The following is a 15,579-nucleotide window of genomic DNA, read 5'->3' as shown; positions in this document are numbered from 1 at the left end:
CTATGGGATATATGCAAATGACTTCTTAAAAACAAACCATTGTTTGTGGTACATGTAAAACATTTTGTTCTAACGTGAGCCATGACTGCAAACAGACTCAGTGCTACTAACCGTGAAAAAAGTAAAGTTTATTTTATGAACTGGTATGACACAGATAAATGAATGCTACCAGTGCCTACCAATTATCTGTTTTCTCACCTTTGAATGAAAAACTAGTATCTGCGAGCTGCTGGCACATCAACATTGATTCGTCTCTTGAAACAAACTCTTAGCACAGAGTGTACTACTTTTTCTCTTATGTTAACACTTTAAGGTACAATCTCCATTTGACCTTAGGCATGTCTTGCCTGACACCCTATCGCCCTATTTAGCATGTGGTTCTCTTAAGTCCCCATGCAAACCAGGACTGGACCCCCGAGGGAATAGCCTTTGCTTGAAGAAGCTGATGGTAAGAATCAGAATATGGCAGGTTTATGATTTTTTTTACCCCATTCCTCCTCAACAGACACAAACAGTACGCAATACACTTGGGGTGGGTGATATGAATACTCTGTCCAATAGCGTAGGATGGACCTAATATTATTTTGTGTACCGCCTATGCTATCTATTAGAGTATTGTCTGTAACATACAGCAAGCACTTGGCATGCATTAAGAGATGGTCTATAGATGGAGAATCTAAGGTCCTCTCATCACCTGAGAAGGTGGGCTGATACCTAACTGTCCAGATTTTCACATAATGTCCAGATTTTTGCCTCATATCTTTAGTCTGTTCCTGATAAAGTTTTGCTTTACTGGCAAATTATTGTCAAATCATTGAGGACTGAAATCAGAAAATAATGACAGACATTTGAATTTCAGACTTCATATCCTTCAGAAAATTCAGGTTAATGCAAAACCTGTTATTCTATTAACGTTCTATGTCTGTAAGAGCACCATTTAAAAAATGTCCCTGTTTTTGGGCCTTTGTCCCTCCATTATTTATGTCGTTGTTCAGATTTCTTGCTCTAAGAGGTTGAAAGGTATGGGCCTGATGTCATGATGTCATTTCTTTCTTCTGCACAAGTTGAGTCCACAGTAGCTAACCATTCCTCAATCACTGGTGTCACAATAAGGGTAAAAGCTCTGCACCTGCAGACCAGTAGCACAGAACATAGTATTAAAGCCACATACCTTCCTGTATAAAGCAACATCCTGGTGAATAATCTATTGACCTATTTTATCCTAACCACTGGCATCTTTTTTTTAAATAAAGCAGCCATTGTGCTGTATAGTTAGTTTTGATATTTAAGAAGCTATGCTAGAGAACTTCACAGTTTTTATATTCAAGAAAAACAGAAGCACCCCTGCTCTGTGGTACAGAATGATGGAGCCCTGACTGTGAGCCAGACATGCAGAGGTCAAACAGGAGCTTAGGTGTAGGGGAGACACGTGGAAGAGGAATCAGGGAACTTCCAGCATCAGCTATCTTCCTCAGTCTCTGGAGGAGAGATTTTGTTCATAGTCAGCACACTCTCGGGTGGAGACCGGTGAATGTTTCCATGACAAGAAAACTGCATACATCAGCAGGGTAAGAGCTAGTATCCTGTGTGGGGATGCATCTGACATCATTAAATGATGTACCCTAGCGAGGTTTGCACTCCTCTAGCATCTCTATGTATCTATGAAGCCTTCCCTCCCAATTCTTGTTCTCAGGGGGTGAGAGGAGGGCCATTCACTTCAGTAGGAGATGCCAAAAGGCTATCTCTCCCTGGAGAGGCAAGGCCTACCTTTTGATTGGTATATGACCAGATCATGTTACTCCTAAATGGACTGTACAAGTAAGTCGATGGGGAATAAGTACTGATCATTGGAGGTGGATGAAGCAGTCAAAATGGGAAGAAATGAGATTGTTCATAATACTTCTTGTGAGTACTGAACAGAAGGAAATCATTCACATGCTTTAGGAATTCAACTCTTCTGCATACAATGTCAGTGTTAAAAGGTGTTACATTTCACAACACTAGACATTTCAAATGAGACTACAAATGAGCTTGCATCCATTGTCACCAAGTTCCTATGCCATATTCCCAACCCAAGCATCAACATGAGTTTTAAAAATTGATAAGTTAGATGCTATCCTAATAGTTTCAGGTAACCGATTCCTCTGTCTGCCTCTCCTAGCCCTAAGTACTTCACTGTAGCTTGAATCATTGCTGCCACATCTCAAACTGGTGATAAATAAAAGACATTCCTACTTATACTGGATTCCAGCATATCACTGGTGAAGTATTTATGCAGCAAAATCAAACCGCCTCAAAGGAACTTCTAATTAAGTGAATGAACTTTCAATTCCCTTAGTCTGTCCCTGCACCTGACTTCCCTTGTGACCATAATATGTGTTCTGGATCAGCATTTTGTGCTTTCTAATTTCATAGGTTGAGACAGTTTGTAATTACGACTAGCTCCACAATAGTCAATAATGAGCCATACCATGGATGTGTATACAAGACCAGAGCTTACTTTCATCTTCAAATTGTAGCTCATGACAAGTCTCTCATAACTGTATAATATTTCCTAACAATGACCACAGCATTAGCTTCAAATTTAAATGAACTATCAACAGCACCACCCAAATCTTCAACTGTGTCCACAAGTGGTAGTTTATGACAGGCCACTTTATATAATACTTACAGTTTTTCCTCCCAAAATGAAAAACACAGTATTTATTGGTTGATGAGTGGAAGTAAGAGAATGCACTGAGGATTGGAATCACCAAACCGCATTCCTGAAAAGATCTTACTGAAAAACAGGGGAAAGCCCCCCTAAACTTATATATACAAAGTCCATTCAAAAAAGGGGAAAATTCCCCCCAAAAGAGAATCACATCCAGCACAAGTCACACAGAGTGATTTCCTGTGGAGGAACTCTGATCTTTGACAAGCTAAAGATCAGGCAGTCGAAGCTTGAGAGTTCAAGCTTTGTCCACTGGTAGGATAACCTATTTATTGCTGTGGTCAAAAATGCTCAAGCCATTCTTCTATGGAGTCTAGGAAGCACTGCATTCCTTCCTGTTCAAAGAATTTGTTACAATGCTTCTAATTTTGATGTCATAATTATTGATATCACATTGCAAGGAACTGCATCAAAGGCTTTAGCTGGATCCGCTTAAATGTATCCACTGATAAGCCTAGAGCTAAGGTGTCTATAAGATTAGTATAAAAGTGCAGCGAATTAGTCAAACAAGAAAATCCACTGAAAAAGCCATACTGGTTTATATCTAGCCTTTGTATAAAAGACTGTGGAGATTTTATTCAGAAGTATTCTTTCAAAGCACTTCCTTAATATATGTGTCAAGCTTATGGGCTTGTAATTTCGCTATTTAAAAAGCACTGACACATTTTGGTACCCATGTTGTCTCCTTCCAAATCTCAGAGACATACCATGATAGCAGGCTGTGTTCAAACAGGTAAGCTAAACATAGTAATATAATAATCCCAAGGTGGATATCCAATAAAATACACAGAACAAGCAAAATCCAAAAATGTATAAGAAATCCACCACAAGCCAATGATGATCTGTCAGGTATTGGTACTAATTTGGAAGATATTCTTTTTAAAAACACTCCTTAAGCCCATCAGCAGCTGCATCTATAGTGTAGCAACATGGTATTTAGTTATTACTGGACAGAGTATCAGTAAATTTTCTACTGCACTACATAAAGATGGTGTCATAAAATACTTCTGCCTTATCTTCTTTTTATCATAGATGGCATCACTGAAGACCTTTAAGCTAATCTTCCCTGGGTTGTTTTTACCATATGCTCTTAAAAGTCTAGAGCAGGAATTTTTATTTTGTGTTGTATGCTTTTAATATTAGTTCATAATTCCTACCAGCCCTACTAATGCCACACCTCAAGACAGACCAAGCTTATCTCAGTTAGTTTTCCCAGTTATGACACTTAGCAGAAGTGTCCAATGACGTCTTTACTTATTAGCTAACCTAAAAAGTTGTCTAGGCCACTATGAGGAATAACAATTTTTGCCATCACTCCCTGCACATAGTGGAACATCTTTTTCCATTATAGAACTCAGAGACGTGATTTCAGTTGTGTACTATAGTATCAATGTTTAGTATTTAGGCTACTTAAGTTATATTATGTATTGTAATATTGTTAAAGCAGTCATAATACCTTATGAAAATCCCATGGGCCTCCACTACAGGAGGTTTAAGATATCACACAAGGAAAACTCTAGCTTGACTGGGCTTTTCTTGCTGTTTTTACTGAATGGGTTGTCTGTGTGTAATTTTTAACATGTGGTTTGCATGTTAGTTGGAATATTTTGCAGGCACCTTAATCTGTATGGGCATCAATAAAAAGTCTGAAACATGCACGGCCACAGCTAGTGGGGTTTGGTTTTATTGGCCTGAATATAACCATAAAGAATTAAAAAGTAAAAAAAAAAGTCATTGATGTTCGGAAGCCATGTAGCTGAAATACCCGTTGTTCTGAAGAGGTCATCTACATATACCCAATGGGCCTCCACTACAGGAGAATTAAGGTATTACACTGTGAATATTCTAGCTTGGCTAGGTTTTTCTTGCAGTTTTTACTGAATGAATTACCTGTATAACCATTTTATCATTTGGTTTGGATGTCGTTTGGTATATTTTGTAGGCTTCATGATGTTTATGGACATGAGGCTTGATTTTAAGCTCTGTGTTTCTAAAGTATAGCCAAAAAAACCACTTAGCTTATATTTACAAAGTCAAAACATGCTGAAACATTCATGTCCAAATCTAGTGGGGTTTGTCTTTAATGGCCTGAATGTGCCCATAAAGATTTAAAAAGTAAAAAGTCATGGGCATTTAGTAACCATGTAGCTGAAACACTAGTATACCTTTAAGGCATTAATTATTGCCATTTATCCCATCGGCTTCCATTACAGGAGGTTTAAGGTACTACACAATGAATATTCTAGCTTGGCTAGGTCTTTCTTGCATTTTCTAATGAATGGTTTGTCTGTGTAACTGTTTTATTCTTTGGTTTGGGTCCTATGGAAAATCAATATAATCCTAAAATGAAAGTTATGTACTTAACATAATGATAGAGCTGTGTTGTGTCATTTCCATCTGGTTCAACCTTTGGGTTGCTGGATCCAACCAGATATGACCTTGATGCCTTCTTCTAAAGCTGCGGATCTGAGGTTCTGACTCTTCCCCTACCCATAATTCCCTCCTCTGCACTAAATTACCTCAGATCTTTATATCTAAACATTGATTCCATCTGTGATGAAAGGAGATACTGCCAGCCCCACTATCTGGAATTTTGTAAATAATTATATGTCATTTGTGAATATCAACATTATCTATATAAGATGCTTGTGTTACAAATGCATTAGAACTGTATGTCATGTGTATATCAAATTGGTCTGTACAGAAGTGTGTTAAAAAGGTGTTTTGTAAAGTACTGAGTTTAAAGACATATCCACAGTGTGCCCTACTGGAAGAGAAGAGAAATATACATACACTATTGTAACTGTTTAAATGTATATATGTTAACAGTGGAAATTGGAATACAGGAGGTTAACTTCAGAAAATAGCTGAAATTAAATTACTTTATGGAAGCTAGTGACAGAATGTCTGCACTAGGGAGTTATCTGTGTTGTCTTTAAGGTGAAATAATTACTAGTTTTGAAATGTGAAAGAATGCAATTGTTTTATGACTTCCAGCATCTGCCAAAGATCTCATGTCCATGTATTTTGACAGGTAGATGGTAAATACTGCTATCTTCCAGCAGTGGGGGTTCACATGGAATAGAGTCAGATGACAAGAAATGATGTAATTCTGCAAGCTATCCCAGCAGTAATATTTGAGATATTAATTTAAGAAATCTCTTGGAGAGACACAGCATTCTGTATTCTGTATTGGACCTGACAATAACAAGTAGAAGAACCATTCACCACATCTGCCTTGCTCTGTAAGTAAGTTTCTAGGAAACAATATAAGTCTCTTAGATACAGTCAGGAATATAGCGAAGCTTAGTGTAGATATTTTTCTTTATTTATTTTGAGACTGTCTTGCAATGTTGATTTAAATATTTCCTGTGATTTTGAACTCTGATGTCACTGTAAATATATATTTAATACTGTCTTGTACTTTTATTATTTATTATTATTAAATATATTTAAACCTTTCACTGTGGCTGATTTGTGTAAAGATATTTAAGTTCTGAGAGTTCTTGCATATTTATTTGGTGACACTGTGTAGGCCATTCCTAATAACCTTGCTCATGGTCAAACTACCATTTGTATTAATAGTAACATTTCACAGTAAGATTGGACACCATTTGTTAAGGGCAATAAAGTAGCTGATAAAGAGTTGGCTAATGGCAGTGATAACTACCTTATAGTCTGGGCAAAAGAGAGCATAGTTAGTAAACCTGTGGCAGCCTTTCCCAGGTGTGTGCGTAAATCAAACCTCAAAGAGTATGTGTATCAGCTACTTGGGCAGGGACATGAAGCACTGGTTGGACAGAGAGGGTTCTGGAGGTCTTGGCTTGGCCACTCAGCTGAGATCACAACTCTATAGCTGGGGAGTCTTACTGAGCATCTGGAGAAAGAAAGAGAAACCAGCCCCAGACTGACTGTGATCTCTGTGTGATCTTAAAGGAAATTGCACTTGATGCAAAGAGTTGCATCTGGAAATACTGTCTGTATACCTTGTCATCATTTTAGTTTACATCCCCCACTGTTGCCAGTGGTGAGGATTGAGGCTTCTTGATTACTGATCCAGTAGTGGGTCAATCACACCCTCTGATAACTGAAAAAAGCTTTAGGTGTCACAGCTGGGAGATATGTTAATACCACAGTAAGATATAAAAGGAAATTTTAACAGACAGGATCTTTGGTGAGGTATGCTCGCTCACCAGAAGCTGTCAGTGAGAACACTGGAAGGGGGAAGATGGGAGAGAGTGATGTTGAACTGGACAAAAATGAGACAACATGGAGCTATCGTTATGGTGAGTACATAACTTTCATATGCAATGTTGTCTGTTTTCATTTGATTCAACCTTTGGGAGAGATTCCCAAGCTGCAAAAAGGCATCTGGGTAGAATTAAGGAAGGACATTCCTGAAAACAGTGGAACCAAAAGAGGAACGTGCCCTGGACTGCACATCTAGCTTGTAATGAGACACAGATGTGTGAATTGTGGACCATGTTGCTGTTGCACAAGTGTCACCAGCAGGAACTCTCTTCATGAATGCTGTAGAAGTAGCTATTACTCTCTTGGAATGGGTTTTTGGTTTTGTGTGTAGGGGTAAGCCTCAGTCATTATAAACAACAGAAATGTAGTCTGACAACCATTTGGAAATTGTGACGTTTGTTATACTTTTACTCAGTTTTGCTCTACAGAAGGATATGAATAGTTGATCTGACCTTCTGATATTCCTTGTATGATGTAAACAGAATCTGAGCTGTCTGTGAATATCTAGTCTATGTAAAATAAATCCCCCTTGTGTGAGAACCTGGAGAAAAAGACTGGCAATCGATTGATTGGTTTAAATTTACTTCAGATGTCATCTTTGGTAGGAAGTAAGAATGTTTCTCAATTTTACTCTGCCTTTATGGAAAATGAGATATGGTAGTTTGCAAGATAGCACTTGTAATTCAGAAATCCATCTAGTGGATATAACTGCAACAAGAAAAATGGTTGTCCACGAAAGATACTTGAAATCTACTGAAGGTTCTGGTTCAAAGTTTTTTTTGGTTAAGGCTTGAAGCATGATAGTGATGTCCCATGGGGGAACTGGATCCCTGATCAGTGGTCTGAGTAAGAAAGCACCCTTAAGGAAAGCTTTGGAAATTTTAAGAGAGGCTAAAGAGGAGTCATTGTGCCCTATGTGAAAGTTTGCAATGGTGGCCATCTGCACCTTGATAGTGTAGAAACTAGACCCTTTCTGAAAAAGCTTTGATAGAGAATTTAAGATTGAGGGAAGAGGAGTGGAAAAGGCATCTAATCCTCTTGAAGAAGCCCAAGTAGAAAACCTTTACCATTTAATTTGATAAATCTTTTTGGTAGATTGTTTTTGAGAGGCAGAAATAATATGAACCACAGAAAAGGAAAGCCTGGCATCTCTGGCTATTGTCAAAATTAGAGAAACCATGCAGTCAACTCTAGAGATTCTACATCCAGTAGAGGCCATCTGGATAAGTGACTCAGTAGATCCAGATTGGGATCCAACACCCAAGGGGCGGTGTATCAAATGAGGCCAAAGGAAGGAGAACCAAACCTGCTGAGGCCAAAACAGAGCAATGAGGATTACTCTGGTCTTACATGTCCTGGCTTTATGAAGAAATTTTGTCATGAGTGGAATCAGGAGGAAGTTGTAAAGGAGCTCCAAAGGCCAATTGTGAACAAGAGCATCCCTCAGTGACTGTCCCTGTGGAGGGACTAGGGCAAAGTAACTGCTGCACTTGTTAGGGTATGAGGCAAAGAGGTCATAGCAAGGTTTGCCCTAGTGGCTGAAAACGTTTGTTGCCACTGTCTGGCAGAGGGATCACTCATGAGGCAGTAAGATCGACCTGCTCAACTTGTCCACTGTCATATTTGATGTCCCAGGATGTGCATTGCTATCAGAAAACAGTGTGAAGTCATTGTCCATTGCCACATTCTCAGGGCTTCCAGTCAAAGTGGATATGATCATGTTCCTTCATGTTTGCTGATGTACCAGGACACTGCCATATTATCTGTCTGGATTTAAATCACACCCTTGGGGAGGAAGTCTTGAAAAGCCAGCAGTGCTAGTAGGACCACTCTGATCTCCAAGACACTGTTGTAAAGGTTGGCCTCTACAGGTGACCAAGTATTTTGAACTGTTGTACCCTCGAAATGTCCCCATCCCCAAAAGGAAGCATCCATTGTTACTGTGGCCTGGGGAATTGGTGAACAAAAGGATATGCCTTCCATTACTGACATCTGCAAACGTGTGAGATGAATTTTGGCATGGTGGGGGTGTGGTTTCTGTGACCACTGGACTGAAGAATCCACTGTAGTACTCCCATACAGTATCTCACCAGTGGAACTAATGTAATGGCAGAGGACATCAAACCTAACAGACGAAGAATCAATCTTGTTTGAGGAAGTGAGTGATGAATTACCTGAAAGGCCACAATTCATAAGGATAGTACTCTGGCATCCAGAAGCTTGGCAATTTGAAGAACTGTGCTGATAACATCCTATAAACTCTGTTGTGTGGGAAACAGTTGGCTTTTTGATTGATTGACTGATCTCCAGTAACTCTGCAAGGATGAGTAGTAGTTTACGTTGTTGTACTAGCAGATCCCTGATAGCAGCAGTAAGGAGCCAGTCATCTAGGTACAGGAAGACCTAGATCCCTTGCAGTCAGACATAAGTTCCAAGCACAGTCCCCTTACTTGTTGATATGTTGCAGCATTACTTGTACATAAAGCTTCACCTATCTCCCGTATTGCTTCCACAACTCCCTTCAACTGAAATCTTACTGCCTTGACAGAGTCAGCGAGTCTCCCAACAGTGGCTTCACAGTGATGTTTATGTGCCATTTCAAGATCTGCCATAGGCTTATTGATGCTGAATAGAGTATGTAAATGTTCTGGCAGACATCCAAAAGAACAACACTGCCTGTAGTGATGAATGTGCTCCATTACTAACTATAAGATTTAAATTATGGCAGGCACATGGCACATAAAAAGCCCTTGAAATCATCTGTTTTATCCGGGCCTGCACTCCAGCTCATTTCCCCTTCATGTTGCTGCCATTGTCATATCCTTGTCCTTGACAGTCGTTAATGTCCAGTTGATGATATTGCAGAGTCTGAAGAAGTGCTTCCGTAAGTCCTGCCCCAGTTGTATTATTCACTGGCACAAATCCCAGAAAGTGTTCCTCAACTGTGGATGTAATCCTTGAAATTTCCACATACCAAACTACTACAGTCATTTGCTCTTGATTGTTGATGTCTGGCATGCAATCAAGAATCACGAAAAAGCACCGAGTATCCTTCACCTTCCCTGTAATGGTCCTTAAAATAGCATTTGCAATCAGCTGGATAATTTCATTCTGTATGTCCTTGCGAAGATAGTGATCCATTACTTCTTCATTCTTAATACAACGCAAATGTTCAGCCATGACAGAATCAAACTGCAACAAAAGTTGCACTTAGCCTAAGAAATCGCCATTGCCATAAGTGTACAGGGCATCACTCGTACCATGGAATGCCATGTTCCATTCCACCAAGTATTGGGCAATAGCTACAGTATAATGCATTCTAACACACCACACCAGTGAGTTATCTTTTTCAACCACTGCTTGCCTCTTATCATCCTTTGTCTGCCTACCCTTTACTCAATTATCCAGTTCCTTCCACCTCAGCATGCATGCTGCATGCTCTGCTGTTCAGTCATGGCTGTGTAAAGTTTTGGAGGTCTCTCTCCATGCTCTGTAAACACCTGGCCTGAGAAGAATGTTAGAATGTCCAAATAACTTGTATGCAAAGCAAAACAGTGCATCTTTTGAGAATGAATATGTCAACCAAATGCATTTTACTCTCTCTCCATTAGGCAGCACATGGAAATAGTTCTCCAGTGTAAATCTTATTTTCTGTTCATTGACTGGGAACTGTGGCAATACCACTAACACAGGTCCATGCTGAATGGCAGCTACCCTAAACTCATCCCTTATCAAGTCTGGCCAAGTTCCTAGATCCTTGAAAGATACACCTGGCACTCCCTGCAAGTCATAGGCTAGATCTGTTGTCAATACAGAAGTATGGTCTCCTTCTGTATCAAACTCTGGTGATCCAGGCAGCACTTCTAAAGTCAAATCCGCATTTGCTGACATAACTTTGCCCATGGTAACAGCTGTAGGTTCACAGGAAGTAGCCTGTGGTACAGCTGCAACAGAGTGGTCACTTTCTATGGTAAGGATGCTGGGCTCACAGTGGGTAGGTTGTAATGCAAAACCATTGTGTTGTCCTAAAGGAAGACTTTTTCCTGACTCTCCCTTCTTTGATGACACACAGAAAACTTTCTTAATGGAACCAGTCTATTCACATCCTCATTTCTCTGCTGCTGAAGCTTTCTTTTTGCTGCTCCTGACAAATATGTACACTTCATCTCTAACTGGAAATGGAAGTAAAGCCAAATACTACACATGCAGACATTGGGTCTTTTTGTCATACTGTTAGTAAAAAGCACTACACTTCAGTTGCATGTTCTACAACTTTCTTTGACCTACCTTGGACTGCATAATGACAAACATTAGCACTCTGAACACATTCTAAGGATGGTATTTTCCAGATTACACAGAAACAACTCCCATGACAATTGTGAAATGTTACCCATCACATTTACTTAAATAGACACACTGCAGTAAATCCTCAGCTTTGAGGTGCCCATTGCCACAATGTGAAATACAAACTCCAAGCTAGCCAACTAGTATAAACAATAAGTATCTTAACTTTAGCCACAAGCTACAAACCTACAACCTTTCCCTTAACACACTGACACTTGCCTCCTCTGCTTACAAAATACAATCACTAACTATAACTCACTATTGTACATTTCTCTCCAAGCATCCTCTACTGTATTGGACTACTGCTTCTACAAAAAAATTCATAATAAAAGGAAACAACCCCAAACATATGGTCTATAACTAGGCAGCACTACATCTTGATATGAAAGACCATTGCAAAAGGTATTCCATTTGAACAAAAAGCTGAAGCTGCCACATCAAGTCAATTAAGAGCTACACATCCCATGGTGCAACGCAACATCCAACAAGTGATCAAGTTTATTTCAAACTAGAAGCAAGGACCAGTAGTCAAAAGAACTGCAGTGCAGGCATATAAACCAGAAAAATCGATTAGGTTCCAAAAAATTCATGTTAGTATGACTGCAGGCACAAAAGAATAAGGAACGCTGTTCATAAATACAAGCTATACAGTACGCAGTATTGTACCGTAAGCTGAAAAACTGCTAAGTAACAGTAACTGGTAGGCAAAAAGAACTATAATGTAAGCAACAGGCACAACTGAAGTGCATTACAAAATATATATTGCATAATGACTTCCATTGACATCACTTACTATTGTACCACAGGCAGAAAGACTGAAGAATGACTGACCAGTAGGCAAAAAAACTTAAGAAAGGCCCACGTTACAGTTTTAAGTATACCAAATACCTGAGGTGAACCTCAGCTTTTTCTGCAAAATTATCTCCCTTTCATCCCCTCAAACATGTAAACAGGCGCCAAAAGACTTAAAATATTGCCATTTCAAGCTCTCTGGAACAGGCAACTAAACTCTGAAAGAACAAATGACTAGGTAGAAAGTTACAGGTTTTAAGGGGAACACACAAACTATGAGGCATGAAAAAGGTTACGGAGTAAAAAAAAAGATATTTCCGAAAACTATTACTACTTTAATCACAAACCACCAAATTTCAGGAATGCCATGTCGTTGTCAGGCACTGCGTGATATGTACAACATTTTCATAACCTGCCTACTACCTCTTAATCTCTTGGCACACACTTGAACAAACCAAAATCACTGGTACAACAAAGCAGTAAAATCATGGACTTGCTAGAAAACTTCATTTGTGAGGGATGTAGAAGTGCCAATCAAACATCAAGAGACACTCCCACAACCCCCCCCCCCCCCCCCCCCCACCGGCACAGGACCTGTGGACAAAAGCATAAAGTCAGGGAATGTACCTTGCATTACGTGAAGGATATAAAACATGAAGTCCATTTTTGCTAGTAGTTTCAGCCCTCAACATTGTGCTATGTAATCATTTTGTGAGTGAGAACAGACCAAAAATATCAGGCAAACGTTCTACAACATTCTCCCAGCACCTACCCCTGACCTCATCATAATAATTGTAGTAGACAAAGCCAAAAATAATTACACAGGAAATGCATTATAAGAACAGTTTAAAACATTGCTATGATAAACTTAAAGATACTAGAATAGCAGGGTTTGCATTAGCATGCATTAAAACAGTACATTCTGCAGAATTCTCACAGCACCCCCAATGTCTCAACAAAATAATGTTAGATGAAGTAAATAAACTAAAAAAAACGAGACAAAGGCATAATATTAGGGATTTAAAACAATGTACTTATGAACTAGAACAGATTTTGCATAAGCATGCATTGCATGAACCAACATTTTTGATGAGGAACAAACTAAACTTACCAGGCAAACATTTAAACATTGTGCAGCATTGTAGCATTCTAGCAACCCTACCCCTCCCCTAACCTATCAACTTAACAATTCTAGGCAAAGCCAAAGAAAGAATAAAGACATAACAAGGGAATTTTAAACATTTCCATAATAAGTCTGGATGAAGCAAAACTACCACAAGAAAAGGGCATTATGGTACATATTTAAAATACTGGGCTTACAAACTAATGATGATGCTAGTATAAGATTTTGCAGCAGCATGTGTTGTATGATCCCACATTTTTGTGGAAGAAAAAAACAAAAACATCTGGATATTGTGCACATTCCCACAGGTCCCATCAACCTCCAAACCTCTCAGCATAATTTAAACACAGCCAGAAGTAACTGCAGAACAAGGCGTAACATCTGGGATAGTTTAAAGCATATTAACTATAAACTTAGATAGCAGAACAGTGTTTGCATTAGCATGCAATAAGACGTCAGTACATTCTGCAGAATTCACACACACACACACACACACACACACACACACACACACACACACAAGTCTCAGCACAATAATTCTGGATGATATGAAAACAAAATAAAAAGACAAAGGCATATCATTAAGAATGTGCTTATATATTACGTGACCCCACATTAAAAAAAAATTCCAGACAAACATTTGAACATTACAAAATTCTCACAGGTCCTAACCACACTCCCAACCTTTCAACCCAATAACTACGGACAACACAAAAAATTAAAGTCATTGCATCAGTGATAGTTATAAACATTGCCGGTATACACAATAGTAGTGTAACTGGGTTTGCATTAGTATACATTAAAACATCTATACCCTCTGCAACATTCTCATAGCCGCTAACCCCCCTCCCAACATTAGGCATTTTAAACAATGTACTTATGAATTAAAAATGGTAGAACATATTTTGCAGTAGCATGCATTGTGTGAACCCACATTTTTGATGAGGAACAGACTGAAAATACCAGGCAAACATGTAATTGTGCATTAGCATGCATTAAGACATCAGTACATTCTGTAGAATAAATAACAAAAAGTATGTATGTGAGACCACTCGGGCAGTGCTGTGATAGTTAAAAGTCAAGTCAGTTTAACTCCCTCAAAATAAGTATACAAAATACCAGCATGGGAACATGAAGCCACAGTCCATAAGGCATACAGCATATGATAGCACAATTCATAGAATAGGTCAGTATTCACTTCACCATAAATAAATTGAGGGAAACAATCCAAACGAAATAATCCAAACGGATAAGTCGAGACACTTTATTGACATAAAACTGGCAAGCGCTTTCACCTTCCAGGCTTCCTCAGGCCAAACACAGTAAGAAACATTTAACATATATTTATACCCTCTAAGCCTTAGTGACATCACTTCCTTCTCAAACAATTAATCCCTTAAAAACAAATCCTTAAAAAATATAAAAAATATAGCCTACATTATATACATATAGTGGCCTAACAGGCTAAAATACCATATATAAAAATGCCAAGTATAATGATATCAATGATATTCAGAAACGAATACAAAAACTAAATAACATATAATATATTAACTTATACATTAAATCTATGCATCAAGAGTAACAAAGTAGTAATTCAGCACAGGAACTATGCACAATAATTTGAACTGATACTCATATAAGATTTAACTTCATATGACATCAGTATGCTTAACTAAACTAATACGTACATTCAGTTGGAGAGCAGTTAAATAAATAAATACATGTTGAATGACTTATGAAGTCAATATAACTTAACAAAACTAATAAAAGCTCTCGATTTAAAACAAATAAATAAATGGATAGATACACATCTAAAACTAATAATACATGTTGAGTGACTTAAAAATTCAAAAGTCCACCTCTTGAATCTAGGGATACAAGGATAAATAAATGTATAAATACATAAAACATCTATTTTCTACTTTCTACTTTCTATTATCTATTTTCTAAGCTCCTTTCCTTTCAAAATAGGTTTAATAGGAATTCTGTCATTTAGCCCAGGCTCTCTATCAGCTCTCAGTCTGATAATCCATCTGAATATCATTGACCTATTCTATGAATTGTGCTATTGCATGCTGTATGCCTTATGGACTGTGGCTTCATGTTCCCGTGCTGGTATTTTGTATACTTATTTTGAGGGAGTTAAACTGACTTGACTTTTAACTATCACAGCACTGCCCGTGCGGTCTCACATACATACTTTTTGTTATTTATTTTCGCTGTTACTGGAGACCGCACATAGAAGCAGCTATTTTTTCTTTTTACATTCTGTAGGAACAGACTGAAAATACCAGGCAAACATGTAATTGTGCATTAGCATGCATTAAGACATCAGTACATTCTGTAGAATAAA

This window comes from Protopterus annectens, chromosome 4.part0 (assembly GCF_019279795.1).
Source record: "Protopterus annectens isolate FY-2018-M chromosome 4.part0, PAN1.0, whole genome shotgun sequence".
NCBI lineage: Eukaryota > Metazoa > Chordata > Ceratodontiformes > Protopteridae > Protopterus > Protopterus annectens.
This window is presented reverse-complemented; position numbering follows the sequence as displayed.